We start from the raw sequence: 21,637 nt of genomic DNA, 5'->3' as shown, positions 1-21,637 counted from the left end.
ACTCACGCACGTGCCAATGTTAATACCACGACATCGTCAATTACGACTGAAATGTGCACATGACCATCAGCACTGGTTAGCATAGTGGCAGAGATTTGCATGATCTGATGAATTCCGATACATTCTTCATCATGCCGATGGGAGGGCGCGAATGCGTCGTCTTCCAGGGTAACGGCTCCTTGAACCTTTACTGTGGGATGGACGCAAGCTGGCGGCGTCTCCATTATACCCTGGGGAACATTCACGTGGGCATCCATGAGTCCAGTGGAGCTCGTGCAAGGCACCATGACGACCAAGGAGTATCGTACATTGGTTGCATTGTTGATCGCTTAACTTTTAGTGACGAAGCCACTTTTCACACTAATGAGGAAGTGAACAGGCATAATTGTCGAATCTGGGTACAAAGCATCCACACGAATGCACTGAATTTGAGCGTGATTTCCCAAAGGTAAATGTTTTTCGTGCCTTGTCACGTCGAAAACAGTACGGGCCATTCTTTTTCGCCGAGAGCACTGTCACTGGATATTGCTAAAAAATGGTTCAAATGGCTCTGAGCACTATGGGACTTAACATCTGGGATCATCAGTCCCCTAGAAAGTAGAACTACTTAGACCTAACTAACCTAAGGACATCACACACACCCATGCCCGAGGCTGCATTCGAACCTGCGACCGTAGCGGTCGCGCGGGGATATTCCTACTTGGACATGTTGCAGCAATGGCTGATGCCTCAGATGCAATTGGACTCTACGTTCATCTTTCAGCTGGATGGGGCTCCACCCCATTTTCATCGTGAAGTTCGTGGGTACCTGAACACGGAGCTGCCGCATTGATGGATGGCCCGTGCTACAGAAGGGGACAGCTGTTTCATGAAATGGCCCCCCCGATCCCCAGATCTCACTCCACGTGACTTTTTTGCTGTGGGGACACGTTAAAGATCTGGTGTACGTACCACCTCTGCCACGTGATGTAGTAGAGCTCTGGGAGAGAATACGGAAAGCGACTGGGACGGGTATGTCAAGAATTCGATTACCGTATTGACGTCTGCCGGGCCATTCATGGTTCGCATATAGAATGTTTGTGAAAAGAAACTTTCAGAGTTTCTCTTCAAAATGCAATATGTATGACATCTGTACAGTGTTTACTTCTTGTGCAATAAACAATTGAAAGTGTTCCGGACTTTATGTACACCCTGTATTTCCGTATTTGAGCCCCATTTCGCCGTTAGAACGATGTGCTACTCATGCTGCTCTGCTTCTATAATTTCGTTATTGCACTACGTGGCCGCAGCAGTATCAAGTCTCATGGTGGGCAGTGGGCATAATTTTTTGGCTGTTCTGTGTTAATCTGGTAACTGACGGCAGCTGGTACGAGGCAAGTACCTGTTAGATGGAATGTTTTTCAGAGTTCACAACCATCGAGTAAGTAAATGGTACACAGTATTGTATCTCTGGGCAATTAACTCACTGTACCTGTTGTGGGTGGGGAACGGGTAGCTGTAGGCTCAACAAAAGCGGGTCGCAGCACGCAAGTAAGTTGCTGTGCTTGTTTGTCAACGACCGTGAAGAGAGACAGGACATTAAGGACATTTCTTATGAAGGCAGCGTATGAGCCGACGTACTGGAGTTCCAGCCATGTTCCTCAATGGAGAAGGAAGGTATCGCGGAAGATGAAAACAACCAAGAAAACTTGAGAACGACGTTCTGTCAACCTTAAATTACGAAACGCTAGTAAAATTTACGGTTGACGTAGGGTATAGAAGAGGACATTCTGTTCCTTATTTGGTTTGTAACATACCATTGGCGATCTAAGCGCTGTAATTAACTAATGCGTAATCTATGTGTTATGACTCGTTTTGTATAAAATGTGGCGTAGTAAACTTTACGACGGTTTAGTAACATGTAATATTTGTCCCCCTCTAGTGTTCTAGGGTTAAGTGGGACTCTGTAGGTGAGAAAGGGGTTGCCGTTGGGGAGGGGGAGGGGTGCTATACCTTAACATCCCATTGACGGTGATGTCACGAAGCTCAGTCAGGCAGGAGTTAGAGAAGAAAGTGACCGCAAACGATACCAAGTGAAGTTGACACGGCAGCTAAAACAGGTTCCTTTAAATACCTTTCCACATACTGTATAACGTAATAATGCACTTAGCTAGTGACCAACGATTTTACAAATATTGCGTAACGGCTGAATACTGCAAACATTTAAAACACTTAACATGCTGCGGCACTGACATATCACACTAACTGTGCAGTTATTCCACAACAAATTTTGCAGAGTAAGAATCTATATACAGTAAGCGTAGCGTATAGCGCATATGGCCAACGTCAAACCGAAAAACTCATATGATGTTCCTATGAGACCGTTGTTTGCATTTTCTGCTAATGCTGAAGCATTAATATTACATGTATTTGCCTGTTGTTAGATATCTCTTTATAAGTAATACCAGCGGTGCTGAATTGTTGTTGCTACAGATACAAATCTGAATTCATTAAAGTAGGAAAAGTTTCTTCTGACTGATAAATAACACAATAGTTATCGTACTAGTAAGAGGTCCGTTGCGTGTTGATTAATACACATAAGGCAAAAAATTTTAGAGTTAATTTTTGTGATTGTTTAGCTATATATTTACTGCAAGAGTGCCATTAAATTCAGTAATGTGGGAGCGTATTGCCAGTCACTCCGTTGTGTGCAAACATATTGCTAGCAATTTTGTCTCCAGATAATTTGCGTCATAATCTCCATATTATGCTGATCTACAAACAATTGTGTTTATTTTAAAGTAGTCAGTATACACCGACCGTCGAAAAAGTTCTGAGACTAATTTTATTCCTGGTGGATAAGCGCTGTCGTTAGCTACGGTGGCAACTTGAGCTAACAATTGTAAACAACAAACGTGGATTCGACCAGTCATTTGTGAACAGTGTTAAGTTGTGGACATGCGATCGTAGTGCGTCGACATTGTGGCATCATCTCTAAATCAAATTTTCAATATATTTTCCAGAATTTTTAAGAAGAGAAAAGTGGGTGTAAAATTTACACCGCACACCTTATCTCCTGAAGGTGTTATCAATACGAACCTGCCACAAAACGATAATATGCAGAGATTCACACGAACGGTCAACGCATTGACGACATAGCCGTCATTCCAGCCAATGTGAGGCGCGAGTTTACCAACATCCCAAAGAAGGACTTTCCTGACTGTTTCAAATTGTTCAGTGATCGCTTTGTGGCTTGCACTCGAGTAAGGTTGTCCTATGTAAAACACCTGAAGCACTAAAGCCACCATTTTAACTTTTCTCTGTTTTTAAAAATACAGCCTCGAAAATTTTTGGCTGATGGGATAGCAAACTTTAGTGCTAGTATCCATGGCATGAAGACTGAGTACGTGTGGTCAATATTTTAGGTTCCCCAAGGATGAACGAACGTCAAACAAAAGGCACCAGAAAGTAAAAACGTAAAAATTTTCTCAATAAAAATATATAACTGTGTAATAAGTCGATAATTCTCTGCATGTTCTACCTTCAAATTCGATGTTTTCAGTTTGGCGTACTGGGAAGCCACTTATAAGTGCCCCAGGGCAACAAAATTTATTAAAATAAAGATTTGGTAATGCCATTAAGTACAGTACAAAAGTTAAAAAGTAACCATGTTTTTCCCCCTTCCCTGTAGCAAAACATTTGCGACATTTTAGCTGTGACACTTGTTGCTAAGAAGGAAAGATCTTTCATTTCTGTCCTCGAACCTTTAAGCCAAGTTCACTCCAGATGTAGAATGAAAAATATCAAGTTGTCCACGAAACGCGTGTAAAAATCCGCGCTCATATTGAGCAGGATCCGCTTCAACCAACGACGTAACGACATAGTCTGCAGAGCGCTTACGGACGAACCTCAGCTCGCAGCTTGTCATGCGACATTTGCAGTTGGTCTGAGCAAACGATACTCGCATTCGAACGAGCTCGAGATTTCCCGATACGCCACAGTATTCGATACAGTATCCAGCCTCTTCGAACAATAATAAATCACGTGATATCTGACACGCGCTGCGCGAATGCACGGGATACAACATGAAGCTACGAACTAGCCACAACAACAAGCTATGGCTCTAGTTAAAATTTCAAAAATGTTCAAATGGGTGTCAATTCCTAAGGGACCAAACTGCTGAAGTCATCGGTCCCTAAACTTGCACACTGCTTAAACTAACTTATGCTAAGAACAACACACACACCCATGCCGGAGGGAGGACTCAACCTCCGGCGGGAGTTGCCGCGCAATCCGTTCATGCCGCCTCAAACCACGCGGTCAGTTAAAATTTAACTGTTTCGTGAAACTCAGGAGGAAATTACATCAAATATGTACAATATTTCATTTGTTATTAAGGAGCTCTATTGACCAAGTGAGCTGCAAAATAATATTTCGATCTCTGCATAAATACCATTGTAATAGCACGTAAAAACGTTACAAATCAATTTTAAAAACAAGATGGCAACATTCAGATGAAACAAACAAGAAAATTAATCAAGAATTAAATACCTAACAAACGAAATATATCGTGGTAAACTGACGTTAACCGCTATCGCGAGAATAAATTACAAGATCAGTCTTGTATGTAGTACTGTCAGATGTCAGTAGATGGCGGAAGGAGTGAAAGCTCGATAATTGGACAGAATCATGAAGGCAGTCTCTTATTTATTTGTTAGTTGCCGTTGTTACATATGACCTGCATCCTAGAGGATGTTTCAGTCCGTGTTTCACAGTTATTTTTACTATTAAGAGCCACAGTGCATTAAAAACACTAAGACCTGTCGTGAACATAGTACCAACAACAGTCATTAGGTCGCGGGCTAATCGAAAAGATCTAACAAACACCGATATTTCTCGAACTGTGACATAACCTATTCGAACAGTTCGTGTACATTAGTGACAAAAAATCCGTTCTGTGTATCTGAATGTCCACTCCATAAACACTCCTACTCTATGATTATAAACCGTTCATCATAAGAATAAACCTGATGTAAACATTGTACTGTGTATTCTTCCGCGTTTGCTTGAACGTCATTGGATTTCAGCTTCACGTGGGACTGCAGCCAAGCTGTCGTGAGTACTGTCAAGTAGGACATAAGGGTACGTTTTGTGCTGTGCGTTACGCGCACATCGACTTGGCGATAATACGGGACAACAGCTTTATCGGCGCATTTAACTTAGCACTGGCCGGTCAGCTGATACAGCTAGACTGCAGTTGACACGTAAAACGAGACGAGCAGAGGAGCAATATAGCTTCGAATGTCATTTACTTTTTAAGCAGCATGAAATAATACACTGCAAATCTCTCACAATACGCTCCTTAGACGACTAGACGAAAACCGCAACACGTTATCGTTTTTAGCTAACGTGCTATTGTAACTAAAAACAAGAATGATGAAAATTCCTGACTTAACCACAGGGTAATTTTTCTGCATAAGCTGTATGTAACGTAAGAGAGTAATCAAGGATTTCGCCATATAGTTAAATATTGAAGCCACTGAAGGTATTACTTACAGTCAGTCGTCTGGTAATCTTTTAGCACCTTCCTAATACGAATTCGAGAAATACATTTCAATTCTGGAAGTATCACCTGCTACGTGGATAACGAGCCTATCAGCAACAGAATCCACGAAGCCAACCAGGCGCAGCTTTTTCTCTTCTTTTATGGCGAGCCGTTCTATATCCCGCCAGCGTTCAGCAGTGACGTGCGAAAAAGTTAGTGCGTTAGTTCCAGTACGTCTGCCAGCTTAACAATCTTGTTACTTCTCGAGTCAAATTCCGCACCTTGGCTCCAGATCAGTACTGTTAGGTTCATATTGTAATGGTACAGCAGCAAATGTAAAAATGCACCATTTGTATGATGTTCTTGATGCTGTAAAAATAATTGTTTTTCATGTTTCTACGATACTTATGTATCTCTGTGTTATAAAACGATGGACATACTCCAAATAAAGAGGATTTGGTTTTTCATTTTTGCCTTAAGAATTTAATTGTTATGTTTTCTTAATTTAAACAACTTTTATTAAGTCTTTCATAAAACATCGATAATTAAGAATTTGTATTTGAAATGGAAAAAGGAATTTCGCTTCCAACATGTAATTAGAAACAAGAAGACGTGCATTATTCATAAAAAATGATGATGAGTTGAAACTCATTACGAGGTGTAGGTATTTCAAATTGAACGAGAAGAAAAACATGACACTGGGGAAATTTGAACAAACGCACGAATAACCGCCTCTGCTTTACAATTCATTACGCTACCGACTGCGGTACACGCTCAATGTGAGTTTGTTTATCAACTGCATTGTTTACAACGCTGGGAAAACTTTAAAGCCGAATATCTCCTTAAATTTATGAAAACATTAAGAACAGCCTATTTCTCGGCGCTTTTTAACCGTGTTCCATGCGCGTGTTTCACTACGGAACAGAAAGCAGCCTGAGCCATTTTTATACTGTGCATTTACAGCGCGACAACCAGAGCACAACGCTGCAGAGGCTGTGACTGTACACGATTTTTGAAATAAAAACTACGTGGCTAAAGTATGATTAAGAAAAACGTTGATGGCTGTTAATACATTTGAATATCTTAAAGTTTCGTTTAACGTAACTTAGTAATAATATGTCTAATACATAAGTAGGACCTATTTCCAAGAGCGTAACAACACCAGTGTACGTGTGCTACGGTTTCTGACCAATCATCGCTTTTGTGTTTGTTTACATCAAGTTTATTCTTATAATGAACGGATTATAATGAATACGTATCCATTCTAAAGATATTGTAACTGTAACTGTCTTTTATCAGGGAGTAGATTCGTCAGCAATCAAAATCTGTGTGTACAAGTGAATGAACTGCACGAGGATAACAGTTTTTGTATTCAGGTAAATTTGAGAAGTTACTTCAGTAGTCAGAACGGAATTTCTGAATGTTTGCTGAGTAGTCAGAAAGGATATCTGTTCTATTCGAAGACTGCGATGAGCTGAAAGGCTTGTTTTCGAAAATTTGGCTAATGGATGCAGTGAGCAAAAAAAGTTTTAGGACGGGACCAGAGAAGTAAACGTTTTAAATATTAATGAGAGTACAGTTATTTATGGCATAACAGCGTTTTAAGGTAAGTGCTGTGTAGTCTAGTTTTGGTTAAGTAAACCTCGTAATCCGCCAGCGAAAAAGCATCGTTGCTCTAAACATTTGAAAATATGAGATCCTCGTTAACTGTTAATTCCCCGAAATCTTTCCCTTTTGAAACGTTATTGTGCTGTGATACTTTTCAGAATGTTTAGGAAAGCAGTAAAGACCTAAACGAGTAAGTTAGCAAGTGTGAAGTTTTTAATTTGTGCATTAAATGGAAGTCGCCCGATTTGATCCGCAAATTAGCCATCAATTTATGTGACCGCCTTCCAAGTAGAATAGTAGGAAGGCTGCAAGCCTCCATCTCGGAAACAAGAAAGTAGGAATAAAAAAAATTAATACATCTCAGACCGATCGGCATCAACTAGCTTTCCTTAAATAATAATTGGCCGTGACTTAGTAATTCTAAAAAGTAATCTCAGATAAAAGTTAACTAATTTCAAGTTTCGAATCTTTCAGATGTTACTGATACGTTACGTGTATTTGTTTTGTTAAAGTTATGACGATTCTAATTAAATGTGGTAGAGCGCAGTTTACAGATTTTCCCTTTCACACATTTCCAAATTGGTTTTGTTTAACCACGAGAGCACAGTAATAGTTCCATGAGGCTTATGTGTAATTTCGCGTAGTGAACAATTAATATTATATTCCATGTCATTCGATGAGCTGGTTTGTTTGCTTATATAAAGGAATGTACTGAACTGCGATAATTTTAGCTTAATATGTAACTGTTAGTAAACAGTTCGATATCACGTGACTAAACCTTGACGCTTTTGTAGTAGCAATAACATTTAAATACTCCTTAACATGTATGTGTTCAAAAATCGATGGTTTTGGTTCCTGAATCAATTTCGAACGATTGCTGCGTTGAATGACGGTGTTGATTTGTGTGGTGGGAAAACAACGCTAAAATTCTACTAAAAAGTTGTTAGGCTTGCAGACAGTGTACCGCATAATAGGTCAGAGCGTTACGGTAATGGCTCTAGCCATTATTTTGCTGAGCTCTATTGATCCTAGCAACTGGCAGTGGTCTCTACATTGTAGTTAATGACACATTTAGAAATAATCCACATAATGAGGCACCAATGTTATATCAAGATTTATTGAACAAAAGCTATGAGATGGAGGACTAGTGAGCGCATAATTTGGAAAACAGATTTACGCTTCGTTCAGAACTAACACAGCAGTGAATATTAAAAGTAGCTTTCTACTGTAGGAGTTAAATTTCACCTGAAAAGGTAAATATTTCCAGCTTACTATTCCGATACATGGTGTCAAATAATGAGGGACTGAGTAATTATAGGCGTGTGAAATACTGTAATGAATGTCGGATAAGTAATTGATACTGGCGTATAAGTAAGTTATATAAACGTTCACGAACTGTTCATCGCAATGCGAGATTGTTAACTGAGAAAAAGGGCAATTATTAAAGTTTAAGCACATTATACGGGCACTAGACACAAGCAGTGAAGATAGTCTATCATCTCCCATGAAGTCTCAACGTTAATATCGAACTGAACTGACATATTAATTTGTGATAGTCTCAGCCTTGCCGAGTAAGGATAAATCGGTATAAACCATGACTATGGTGAGAAATAAGCGTTGTCAGGCTCATCAAGAAGACACAAACATTGCTCCAACTGCTGAATGGGTAACACTGCTACATATGAGGCGCTGTAGTTACCGTATATAAAAACCTGAAGTTTTAACACAGACTGCATTTAAAACTTATAATACATATCAATGCATTTTAAAATTGCGTGTCAAAATCTTTTGTCGACCAAATTCGCTGTTCCATTTCCTTAGATCACTTAGTGTTAATAATTGGAATAATTACGAACACATTTCATACTGATGATATGCACACACGTCATTTATGTTATAGCTGTGTTACACTTAAGCAGCTCTATTTTAACACTGTATCTTTGATTATAGCGACATATCAAGTCAATTGTTGATTCATTTATGTTGGAAATGGTGTGAGAACGGGTTTTATTATAACACCATTACACTTTCCACTTAGATTTCAGACAAAAGGCCGAGATATTACCAATGCGTGTATGAGTCTTATGCGGTTCCGTGATTCATATGCGTTGTGAATAAGCCGCTGCGCTTTCATTCAGATCATTGTGGCTCTATTCCGTAATTTATATGTCTCATATTGTGAAATAGCATTACCGTATTTTTGGGACTTTTTGTAACTTTCTTTGATAATTACTACACATTTTGCTACATTCAATAACTGTGGGTGCTCTGCTCCCGAAAGTTAAAGCTGACGTCAATCTGAAAATTGGTCTGAACACCACTGTGTTCTACTAACCTACTGGAAGTGTAAGGCCGTTGCTTTCCGCCGACCTCTGAACTGACATGCTCAGCCAATTATTGAGAGACCTATAGGTTAACTTGGACTCCGAACAAGGCGCTCCTCAGCATTTTTCATGCTAACAAAAGCTGACAGAAGTGACAAAACGCACGAGCGAAACAATCCTAGGACTGCCCAGGAATCGAACCCTGACAATTAGGCAGTTGCTGTAATAAAATTTAAGGACTACATTCGGTGGGCTTAACAATAATGTCCCTCCGTTGAAGGCAGCTTGTAACACGCCTGTTAGTAACGACTGCAGAGGCTTGTGAATCGAATTGATTACGGTTCCCAGTCGCGGTAACACAACGCTTTCAGCTATAGACCAGGTTAGGTAGACGCATCCCCTATCTTCAGGAAGAAAAGAATTTACTTTCTGTTTTACCTCTCCACTGTGCCGCAATGTGTCCTGTCTATACCCGGGGCAGCTCTTGTAATAAGGTTCCGAACGAAACGATCCTCTCTCCTCCCCTCCCCCTTTTCACACTCACCATCTCTCCGTCGCCTCTAGTGATATGGATGCCCTCGAAACTTTAAACTGAAACTCTTACGTGTAAAACGGAGCGTAGGGATTTGAACCCTGGCTCTCACAGCTGAAGAGGCTTCGTGTACAGACATGAGGTCGCTAATAAGAGAGTGTGCTGTGTCGCACCTGCTTCGGCCGGATGCTGAGGCTGGGCTGAGCTATGCGGGTCACGGGGCCGGCGTTTCGCTTTCATCGCTTCTCTCCCTCCCCCCTCGCATCCCAGCCTCTTCCCTTTCCCCCCTCCCCCCACCACCACTCACCCGCCGCCTCTCCAATAACACGGCTTTCGCTGCCGCGCCCTCATACCTGCGTGATACAGAGCACCGCTGCTTTACTCACACCCCTAAAATCCCTTTCTCTTTCATCAATAGCGTTACCCTTACAGAAGAGATCATGTCTATCCGTAGAAGCGCTGCCTGGTTGATATCCGGATTGTTTACGAGCGTGCCAGACTCCTGGGCAGGTGTCGTAACAGACAGATACAGATCCTCGACTTATATCGTGCAAACAACAGTCAACACTACAAAATAAAATTATCTTAGAGACTATGAGCTTGATCTGTCTAGCAATTTTAATTTGCGTGTTGAAGACGCTAAACGGAGCGACTTCAAGAAGAAACCATTCGCTATGTTCTTGAATATTTATTTGTAGGCCTACATGAGGCAGTTTTCAGAAATCATGACGCTCATCATCACAGAAGTCTTCAACAGTAGCAACAACAAACAAAGTGCTGATCCTCGCGAAGGGCAAAGAACTCTTACTCGAGAAGAGTGACTTTAAAGTCCTAAGCGTCTATTTGCAAGTTCCGATAAACGACTGTAGGTGAATTCTGGGTTGCTTCCTTCATTGAAGCCTTTGCATACTTCATCCTCATCGAACTAAGCTAATGATTTCTCTCTCGAATAATCTCGCACTCGACAATACATTACATCCTGTCCTGTCTGATGCAAATTGGCTGTAGCGTTTTAAGTGCTTTGCGACTAGTTTACACCCAACGATAGTACTTGTAAACAAAATATTACATTTCTATCAGTGACGTCGCTACCTTATTGACCTTCGGTTGGTTGTCCCGTTCGCCGTCTTTTTCAGTGCCCAGACGATGAAATGCTTTGTACTTAAACAACTTTTAGTAAATAATTCATCACCATCGAACTTAAATTTCATTGATGGATATTTATTATCACTGGTAACACTGATCATTCAGAAAATATGTCAGTAAATCACAAACAGTTCAATGCGTCTGACTTGAAAAAACGAGTGACCATTCATAATATCGACGATTGACTTTACAGAACGGAATTCACGCTATTCTCAAAGCAGACTGCCTGTATCAACATTACAGTATGATGTACGTGGACTGACTGTGTGAACATTTCATTGGAGGCTCAGTGAGGACTGACACGATACTCAGCACGTAGTTCACTTCTGTTTTGACTTCTAGCAGATATACTTTTTAGCCACCACAATTTAAAAGGATTGATTAACGTTCTAAGGTAATATTTGACATTCATCCTAGTAGCTTTTAGTGTATATAGTCCTAAATTCGGACTGTAAACGTTACTCATATTTAGTGAAGTAATTTTACATGGCCATAACCTAATATCCCGCCATTCCTGCATCACTAAACCTGAGAGTAGCGGCGACATTATTTGTGTAGCGAATAGTTCCGGTTTCTGTTGCCGCGACTCCAAAGGTCGCAGCAAAGTCATGGAGACGGGTCATTGGCCCCCTACAGGAAATAAATTCTCCAACCCAGCGGCCGCATCGGCAGTTAGTATCTAGAAACAAAATTACCTGACTCTGAAGTAGCGCTCCGGTTGTGTGTGTTGTGTTTAACACAATTTTGGCTTTCTTTATTGGTGCTGACTTGAGCTTACTTTACTTGCAGTCCTAACGTTCACATCCTAGCAAACAGGGTAAGGTAGCTAAGAAAGGCCACCCCCAGCACATCCAGAATGAATAAATATATTGAGGGCGGTTTTTATCAAATTATAGCGGACACTGTGGCGAATTTCCTGACGTTCGCAAATAATTTTTATCGTTTACAATCGCGAATTACGACACCAACTTCGTTTTCTTCTAACAGAACTATATTCTTTTTTTCTGCGCCATTTTAAAGAAGCGTCTAAAAAAACTTCTACTGCGTAACACGTATGGGACTTGATCAAATAGTATTAAGGTAACAGCGCCGCAAACCCCCCTTCCGTCGTCAGGAGAAGAGGTTCCACAAACATCTGCCCTGTTATAGGAAAAGTAAGCAAACACGTAAATTGTATTTACCTGTGCGCTTGAAACCCACCAGTCTCTTTTCTGCTGTTGTACCAAATAGATACGTTGCTCGTAAAGCTGTTGAGACATTCACGATGTATACGACAGTCGAAAAAGTTAATATTATTTATGGCGAATGTAGCCAAAGTATTAGAGCGACGGTGAGGCTGTATGCTGAAGATTATCCATATCGTGCCAAGCACTCATGACCTGTCTTTGCAAACGTTACAAAAAACAAGTGTTCTGGAAACTGGATGTGTGGAGAGTGAAGTACGCCAAAGAAAAATACACTCCTGGAAATTGAAATAAGAACACCGTGAATTCATTGTCCCAGGAAGGGGAAACTTTATTGACACATTCCTGGGGTCAGATACATCACATGATCACACTGACAGAACCACAGGCACATAGACACAGGCAACAGAGCATGCACAATGTCGGCACTTGTACAGTGTATATCCACCTTTCGCAGCAATTCAGGCTGCTATTCTCCCATGGAGACGATCGTAGAGATGCTGGATGTAGTCCTGTGGAACGGCTTGCCATGCCATTTCCACCTGGCGCCTCAGTTGGACCAGCGTTCGTGCTGGCCGTGCAGACCGCGTGAGACGACGCTTCATCCAGTCCCAAACATGCTCAATGGGGGGACAGATCCGGAGATCTTGCTGGCCAGGGTAGTTGACTTACACCTTCTAGAGCACGTTGGGTGGCACGGGATACATGCGGACGTGCATTGTCCTGTTGGAACAGCAAGTTCCCTTGCCGGTCTAGGAATGGTAGAACGATGGGTTCGATGACGGTTTGGATGTACCGTGCACTATTCAGTGTCCCCTCGACGATCACCAGTGGTGTACGGCCAGTGTAGGAGATCGCTCCCCACACCATGATGCCGGGTGTTGGCCCTGTGTGCCTCGGTCGTATGCAGTCCTGATTGTGGCGCTCACCTGCACGCCGCCAAACACGCATACGACCATCATTGGCACCAAGGCAGAAGCGACTCTCATCGCTGAAGACGACACGTCTCCATTCGTCCCTCCATTCACGCCTGTCGCGACACCACTGGAGGCGGGCTGCACGATGTTGGGGCGTGAGCGGAAGACAGCCTAACGGTGTGCGGGACCGTAGCCCAGCTTCATGGAGACGGTTGCGAATGGTCCTCGCCGATACCCCAGGAGCAACAGTGTCCCTAATTTGCTGGGAAGTGGCGGTGCGGTGCCCTACGGCACTGCGTAGGATCCTACGGTCTTGGCGTGCATCCGTGCGTCGTTGCGGTCCGGTCCCAGGTCGACGGGCACGTGCACCTTCGGCCGACCACTGGCGACAACATCGATGTACTGTGGAGACCTCACGCCCCACGTGTTGAGCTATTCGGCGGTACGCCCACCCGGCCTCCCGCATGCCCACTATACGCCCTCGCTCAAAGTCCGTCAACTGCACATACGGTTCACGTCCACGCTGTCGCGGCATGCTACCAGTGTTAAAGACTGCGATGGAGCTCCGTATGCCACGGCAAACTGGCTGACACTGACGGCGGCGGTGCACAAATGCTGCGCAGCTAGCGCCATTCGACGGCCAACACCGCGGTTCCTGGTGTGTCCGCTGTGCCGTGCGTGTGATCATTGCTTGTACAGCCCTCTCGCAGTGTCCGGAGCAAGTATGGTGGGTCTGACACACCGGTGTCAATGTGTTCTTTTTTCCATTTCCAGGAGTGTAAAAGTAACTGATGAAAGAAATGAACTAACATTTTAGCAGCAGTAATAGGCAACGCAAATGTCACTAAGAGGCATCTCGGAAGTACGAAAGGCATCAACCAAACGGGAGCTCTGCAGCACTGTATTCAATCACATTTCATTCTCTTCACATTTCGCTGTATCTCCAGCTTCATAGCAATGACTTGCAAAATTGGTTGCAGTTCTCTGAATGTTACCCACGAAAAGTGCAAAGTGATGCGGCATGTCAATTTTATTTAAGGAAGAAACATCGTTCTCAGATCATAGGTAGGTTAACATTCACCGTATGCACTAATCGTCTGTTGAAAATCCACGCTGACTGAGAGATGGATAAAAACAACGCTCTTGGTCTATCAACGTTTGTTGCATGTTTTTCAAGACGCGCGTGATTGGTCCCTATGTTGCTGATGGGAATCTAAATATACTCAGCTATCTCTAGCCCCTAAGATAAGCGGCTGCCGCACTTACTGGAAGACATTTCACTGGACTTAAGGTAATCAGTATGGTACCAACATGATGGATGTCCCACTCCGAAGATGTAATGACAGACCCTCTTAAGAGAACATTTGCAGAGTCTTTGCACAGTCGTTCGGCTGGCCGTGGTGGCCGAGCGGTTCTAGGCGCTACAGTCTGGAACCGCGCTACTGCTACGGTCGCAGGTTGGAATCCTGCCTCGGCCATGGATGTGTGTGATGTCCTTAGGTTAGTTGGGTTTAAGTAGTTCTAAGTTCTAGGGGACTGGTGACCTTAGAAGTTAAGTCCCGTAGTGCTCAGAGCCATTTGAACCACGGTCGTTCAGGAAACGCAAAACCGTCTGCACACGCACCAAACTTAACACCTTTACACTTTTATCTGTGGTGAAAACTGAAACAAGATATCTATTAGGAAACGCCAATGACTCCCCCAAAGGCATGAAATACCTTACAACACTGATCTGTGCTGCCATTAAGTCCACGTGAAATTCAACGTGCAACTTTGTTTCTCCAGAATCACTTTACAGCGTATAGCAATGTCCAAGGGCAACACTTTGAGCACTCGGTATGACATCCGTGTTAATAAACACACGAACCGTGCCTGAGTTCGGCGCATGATTACATTTTGTATAATAGGGCAGACGTTTGTGGAATCTCTTCTCCTGATGGCGAGACAGAGCTTTGAGGCGGTTTTATGTTGATATTAACTGATCAAGTCCCATACAAGTTACGTCGTCGAAGTTTTCTTGGAAGCTTCTTTCAAGTGCCCCCGAAAAAAGTATTTCAAATAGAAAAAAAAACAAAGTTGATTTCGTAATTTGGCGACCATAAACGACAAAAATTGCTTGTGTACGTCAGGAAATTCGCCAAATTGTGTCCTACAATTTGGTGAAAACGGCGCCTCGACATATTTTTTTCATTCTGGATGTATCTGGGGTGGCTCTGTCGTAGTTGCCACACCCTGTACACATTCTCGACCATCGACCTGGATTTCCCTACGCTTCCTGGTTCGTGGCAGTGACATGCCCAGCTTCTGTGAAGATACGACAGAACGGTATATACGAGACGCCGAATAGAGTGTTAATCCTTTTCAATCACTCTGTCGTTAGGACATCTTTTAATGATTGTACGTAAAAACGCTTTATTTGTTAGTATCGACGCCATGCTCTAACGCAATTTCGAAAACATTGTGAAAACAAACGATTGGGACTTTTCTTTAGTAAATATTTTTCACTGCAATGGGAAGCAAATGTTAATTGCGATTTTCTCTGAAAATTTTGTTCATTCTTTTATTGGGAAGTGTATGTTTGTTATGATGGAGTTAGCATGTTTGTCGAATTGTTTTTTGAAGTGATCGCGGAATAGTTGTAATCAGACATATGGGGAGTCATGGCATAACTCTGTGACATGCACCATAAAAGAAGTTCCTGAGGTGTCCGACAGGCAATATTAGTCCAAGGACTGCCCGTGCTCAACTATTAGGTGCTTGTTGTCCTTAAATGCACGTTGCAATTTCCAAATGAAAAGTTTTCTATTGCGATTTCAGATTGTAGCGAAATGAAAATTCCAAATATTATGTGTAGTACAACTGATGGTTGCATCCTGCATAGAGAGTTTATATTCACAATAAACATTAGAGATTTGCAGACACTATATATGAAACGTTTAGAATCTATGGCGTAGAAAACAAATGTGTATTTGACATCTGCTGGCATTTCATTTGCATTGTCAGGTTTTGGAAGAGTTTCATTGTTCTATATTTTACAATTTTCTGTGCCAAAGTTAGTCATTAGAGGGAGGTGTAGATCATTTTTCCCTCTGGTACTATATTTGTCGATATCTCCATTATTCTGAAACTGTGTGGCTTGTATATTACTCTGAAACCGCATGAATATTTTGTAACAAATTCTGCTTGTAGTGTGGTTGATATTCCCAGTCGCACAAACAGATGCCTGCAAGATGCAGTCGTGTAGACCCTGTGCTAATTCTAAACACTTTTTCGTGCAATCCATACTTTTTGCCTAAGAGAGAAGTAATAGCAGAATATTACCCTGAAGAAAATTAGTCAATGAAAATATGGAAAATGTGCTAACTGATATCTACGTGTTCGCAAACTGACAACTATTTTTTTGGCAAAAGCGTCTGTACCTAAACGATTTAACAAGTGTACCGTATAGTTACTCCAGTTTAGGTTTTCATTAATATGTGTAGCAAAGAACTTAGAACATTCTATAAGCTTTATTGTGTTTTTAGGTACATTACGTTAATTTTCGACAGTACAAAAATCGATGAATTGTGTTTTTCAGTCCAAAGCTAGCTCATTTCTTTATAACCAGTTATTAACTTGAACGCTAACATTTGGTGTTTTCCCTGTAGATGCTTGTTCCCTCGACTTCGTAACAAGGCTTATATCTTCTGCATCAAGGAATAATACTGCCTCCTCATTCAATAAAATACTAGGTGATTGACACAGAGCACGACCGTAACGTGCCCATGATCGAATCATGCAGAACGCTCATTACGATTTTTCCCCCTGGAGATAAAGTGAGTTCCTCTCTGTAGCTGTATTGTAACTCTCTGCCTCCTGTTACTTCAGTAGGAACTGACCTGGTATGTGCTGAACCATGAAGCCCACAAAAACTAATGCAGTGCAGTATAATTGAACCATAGATTTTTGAGTTGGAGAACGGGCGCTTCTGTCGCCACTGTGACTGGATTTCTCTCATTTCGACAATGGATTATCCACTATTACAGTAAAAAATAATGAGGAAGTTTGCTCGTGCGCCGCGAGACGTATAAAATATCATTATATGTGGTTAAAACTCGGTAATCACGTATTAAGCGATTTGTACTGGAAGTGATCAGATGATATTCCTTATTGTGCGTGAAAACATGAATTTGTCAGCCAGCGGTACGTAACATTTCCACCTGTATTTCCCGTAAGAGGGTAGTAGCGTGGGAACGCCTTTTCACTCGCTTCACTCCGCATAGCAGCGGTATCCACAACATTAGCATTTCGTATAATAGCACATGATCAGCAAGCAACCCACCGTCGATTCGTTAAAGAATCGAAGTCCTGTGTGTCAAACTGTTTCAAACTTATGATTACTTTATAAAAGTGTTAATATGTTAAATATTTGACGTTATGCATGGAAGCAAGAAAAAAATTTAGTAAAGGTTTGAAATGATGTTTAAAGTTTGTTGGCTGTCGCTAAGCGCTAACATTAAGAAACACTGCATGAATATAATTAAGATAATCTGCTCTCCGTTTTAAGCAAAAGCTATGTTTTCGCTTATCTCAATATTCATGACTTCATATCTCCTCGTACTATGTGTCGTTCAGCGATATAATTTTGAACCATTCAATGGTAGACGTGAAATTGTCTGCAACATGTGTCATAAATAAATTTAGTAGTAAATAAATAATTACTTAAAACGTCGTCGTCTGCATGAGCGGCGAAAATACAGTAAGCGATAAACCTCTTCCTCTCCACTATTTTATGGAGAGCTCAACTAGAAAAAGGTTTGTAAAAATTTGAAATTATGGGTACATTTTGTTGGAAGTCGCTATGTGCTCTCATTTTCAAATACTGGATGTATGTAGTCGGGGTTATTTGCGCGCCATCAGTTAAACACTGCGTCAATATGTACACACAGTTTCTGACTGTAATACTTTTTTTATTGTGTTAAACCTTTAACTAAAGATTATACCTCTTAATGAATAGACTATGACAGCATTTTAAATTTTTAAATTCGGTCAATAATCATATGACATTCTGAAAATTAAATTTCTTTCGCACGTGGAAGCCGTCAGATACACAATCTGCTAACGAAACCCTGCCCTGTGAACAGAGTTAGCAGTTTAGTAATCTCCCCGGTGATAACTTGAATAAGTCTCGGTCGGGCACACAGTTTTAATCTGCCAGGAAGTTTCATATCAGCGCACACTCCGCTGCAGAGTGAAAATCTCATTCTGGAAACATCCCCCAGGCTGTGGCTAAGCCATGTCTCCGCAATATCCTTTCTTTCAGGAGTGCTAGTTCTGCAAGGTTCGCAGGAGAGCTTCTGTAAAGTTTGGAAGGTAGGAGACGAGGTACTGGCAGAAGTAAAGCTGTGAGTACCGGTCGTGAGTCGTGCTTCGGTAGCTCAGTTGGTAGAGCACTTGCCCGTGAAAGGCAAAGGTCCCGAGTTCGAGTCTCGGTCGGGCACACAGTTTTAATCTGCCAGGAAGTTTCATATCAGCGCACACTCCGCTGCAGAGTGAAAATCTCATTCTGGAAACATCCCCCAGGCTGTGGCTAAGCCATGTCTCCGCAATATCCTTTCTTTCAGGAGTGCTAGTTCTGCAAGGTTCGCAGGAGAGCTTCTGTAAAGTTTGGAAGGTAGGAGACGAGGTACTCGCAGAAGTAAAGCTGTGAGTACCGGTCGTGAGTCGTGCTTCGGTAGCTCAGTTGGTAGAGCACTTGCCCGTGAAAGGCAAAGGTCCCGAGTTCGAGTCTCGTGAAAGGCAAAGGTCCCGAGTTCGAGTCTCGGTCGGGCACACAGTTTTAATCTGCCAGGAAGTTTCATATCAGCGCACACTCCGCTGCAGAGTGAAAATCTCATTCTGGAAACATCCTCCAGGCTGTGGCTAAGCCATGTCTCCGCAATATCCTTTCTTTCAGGAGTGCTAGTTCTGCAAGGTTCGCAGGAGAGCTTCTGTAAAGTTTGGAAGGTAGGAGACGAGGTACTGGCAGAAGTAAAGCTGTGAGTACCGGTCGTGAGTCGTGCTTCGGTAGCTCAGTTGGTAGCGCACTTGCCCGCGAAAGGCAAAGGTCCCGAGTTCGAGTCTCGGTCGGGCACACAGTTTTAATCTGCCAGGAAGTTTCATATCAGCGCACACTCCGCTGCAGAGTGAAAATCTCATTCTGGAAACATCCCCCAGGCTGTGGCTAAGCCATGTCTCCGCAATATCCTTTCTTTCAGGAGTGCTAGTTCTGCAAGGTTCGCAGGAGAGCTTCTGTAAAGTTTGGAAGGTAGGAGACGAGGTACTGGCAGAAGTAAAGCTGTGAGTACCGGTCGTGAGTCGTGCTTCGGTAGCTCAGTTGGTAGAGCACTTGCCCGCGAAAGGCAAAGGTCCCGAGTTCGAGTCTCGGTCGGGCACACAGTTTTAATCTGCCAGGAAGTTTCAAAATGACTTATGTATGTAAAGAGGGTCTGTCAAAACGTGACTGTGATATCGTCAGACATTTTGCTTACTTCTGGCGCGACAACCGAGCGCAAGATGTTCAAGGTGCGCGATGTCACCACATTTGATTGCAAAGAGGTCGTGGAAACCTCAAGCTTGAAACAGTCCATTCCCATGTCTCGCAGGCACTGGACTTTTCGTGTCACCGTGACAACGGTATAGCTTGTTTCGGAAAAATCGGTACCACCAGAGGCAACAAATGTCAGTGTGGTGTTGTCCGAAGAATACTCTGCCAAAGCAAGGTTGGTCCATCACGTCGATACCACGAAAGAGTACAGTTGCGGCATGACCAGCGTCGGCGTCCTAGTGCTTTGCTATGCGGCAGACTTCGATGGTCTACTTACGGTTGAGCAGAGGAACGCTCGACCCATTTGCAATCAACCATCAAGACGACAGCAGCGGCTTAGATAGGCCACCAATGTACTTGTATGTCTTAGGCAGAATTAATGTGAACATTATGTCAGTCACTCTTCAGTTGAAGAGTCATGTAAAATTGTCTGTAATTCAAGCATCAGCATTTGAGAGAACGGGGTCTTACCTCCAGTAATTCTGAGTTCAAATTCTCCAGTATGTCAATAACGTTCTTACACTACTACAACTCTAGTGGTGCGAGTAAAAACGTTACTGAGAACTAGGTCTCAGGAGAGTCGAGGGCACAGTCCTTTATAAATCAATTTATATAAGATAGACAAGCAGAAACTTTAATACCAGATACACGGAACACAGAAAAGCATTAAAAAGTATCAGCTGTCATTCTACATTTGCTGAACACATTATAAACGTGAAACAAAGTCCAACAAACGTCAACACTGACTTGAAAATTCTCAAATACAGCGACAGGCCCCACAAAAACTAATAATTGAAGAAAATTATCATGGACAAATACCAGTAATTGAAGGAAAACAAGTACTAAAGCAATACACAGTTCTCTCCACTGGAACTCTTCTCTGCCCTCAAAGAAGGCTAGTGGATTATAGCCTAACTGTTGAAAGGTGGCTACACTGAGCCACAGCGCCATAAATCGCGCCAGAGAGAGTATTGTTCCGCCGCCTCCACTGGCAGTGCGTATTGAGAGGTAGCGGCAGGCAGTTCTTGCCGAGAAGTTGTGGTGGACACTGATTGTAGCTGAAGTGAGAGTGAGATGCGGGAGTGGAGAGTGTTGTTCCATGTTTATGCAGTTATTTGATGGGAGAGATAGCAGATGTTGTTCCAATGGAGATATTGTAATGATCTGAGTGCTTTTCGTCAATATAAATTAAGGTAACTAACTACTGTTCTTATTTTCTTATTATTTGTGTGTCCTGAATAATGCTTCATTACAGGTTCAGTCAACAAAGCATCTGGCTTGTGTTCTTGTATTAGAGTGTAATTTTGGTTTTCTTGCACAGTTATAGTATTTCTAATTTTCCTTTATCACGTCAGTATAAATGGTATTTGAAATTTCTTGTCTTGTTGAAGAAGAACCGTGCCAGATGTGTACGTTGAGTCACACTCCCACACACAGAACAGTTATACTTGTGCTTTGGTTTCGTAGGTTTTATAGTTGCTGGGGACTTAATTAATTAATTGTGTTAACAGAAAATTTTCTTACATTCTTTGTTGTCATTCTATGCAGTCAGATAGCGTAACAATTAGTTGTCAGGGCCAGCCGTTTACGAAACAGCGTAATCTGACATACAGCGACAGAAAATTAAAAAGTATTTGCATTATATTTTATGAAGCCCCCACGCACGTGGCGACCCTACCAGGATCGTCCCTTGGAAATCTTCTGATTGTAAAAATAGTAGACAGTAGTATTGTTGTAGTAATTTGTAGTTTAGTAATTGTAGTCTAGATTGCATGTGTAGATTTTGTAATTGTCATTCTTCTAATGGTATTTTTCAAAATTTATTTTTTTTGCTGTC

At 42.2% G+C, this 21,637-nt stretch overlaps 1 non-coding gene across 1 annotated transcript; it reads left to right on the top strand.

The window, feature by feature from the left end:
- The first annotated feature begins 18,640 nt into the window (after window positions 1-18,640).
- Trnas-uga (transfer RNA serine (anticodon UGA)) lies at window positions 18,641-18,715 on the top strand. Its single transcript has one exon. It is a non-coding gene; the product is annotated as a tRNA-Ser (tRNA).
- Window positions 18,716-21,637: the final 2,922 nt, after the last annotated feature.

The sequence above is a fragment of the Schistocerca cancellata genome, chromosome 6 (assembly GCF_023864275.1).
Source record: "Schistocerca cancellata isolate TAMUIC-IGC-003103 chromosome 6, iqSchCanc2.1, whole genome shotgun sequence".
Lineage (NCBI taxonomy): Eukaryota > Metazoa > Arthropoda > Insecta > Orthoptera > Acrididae > Schistocerca > Schistocerca cancellata.
Note: the sequence above shows the minus strand (reverse complement) of the source record. Positions and strands in the feature narration are given on the sequence as shown.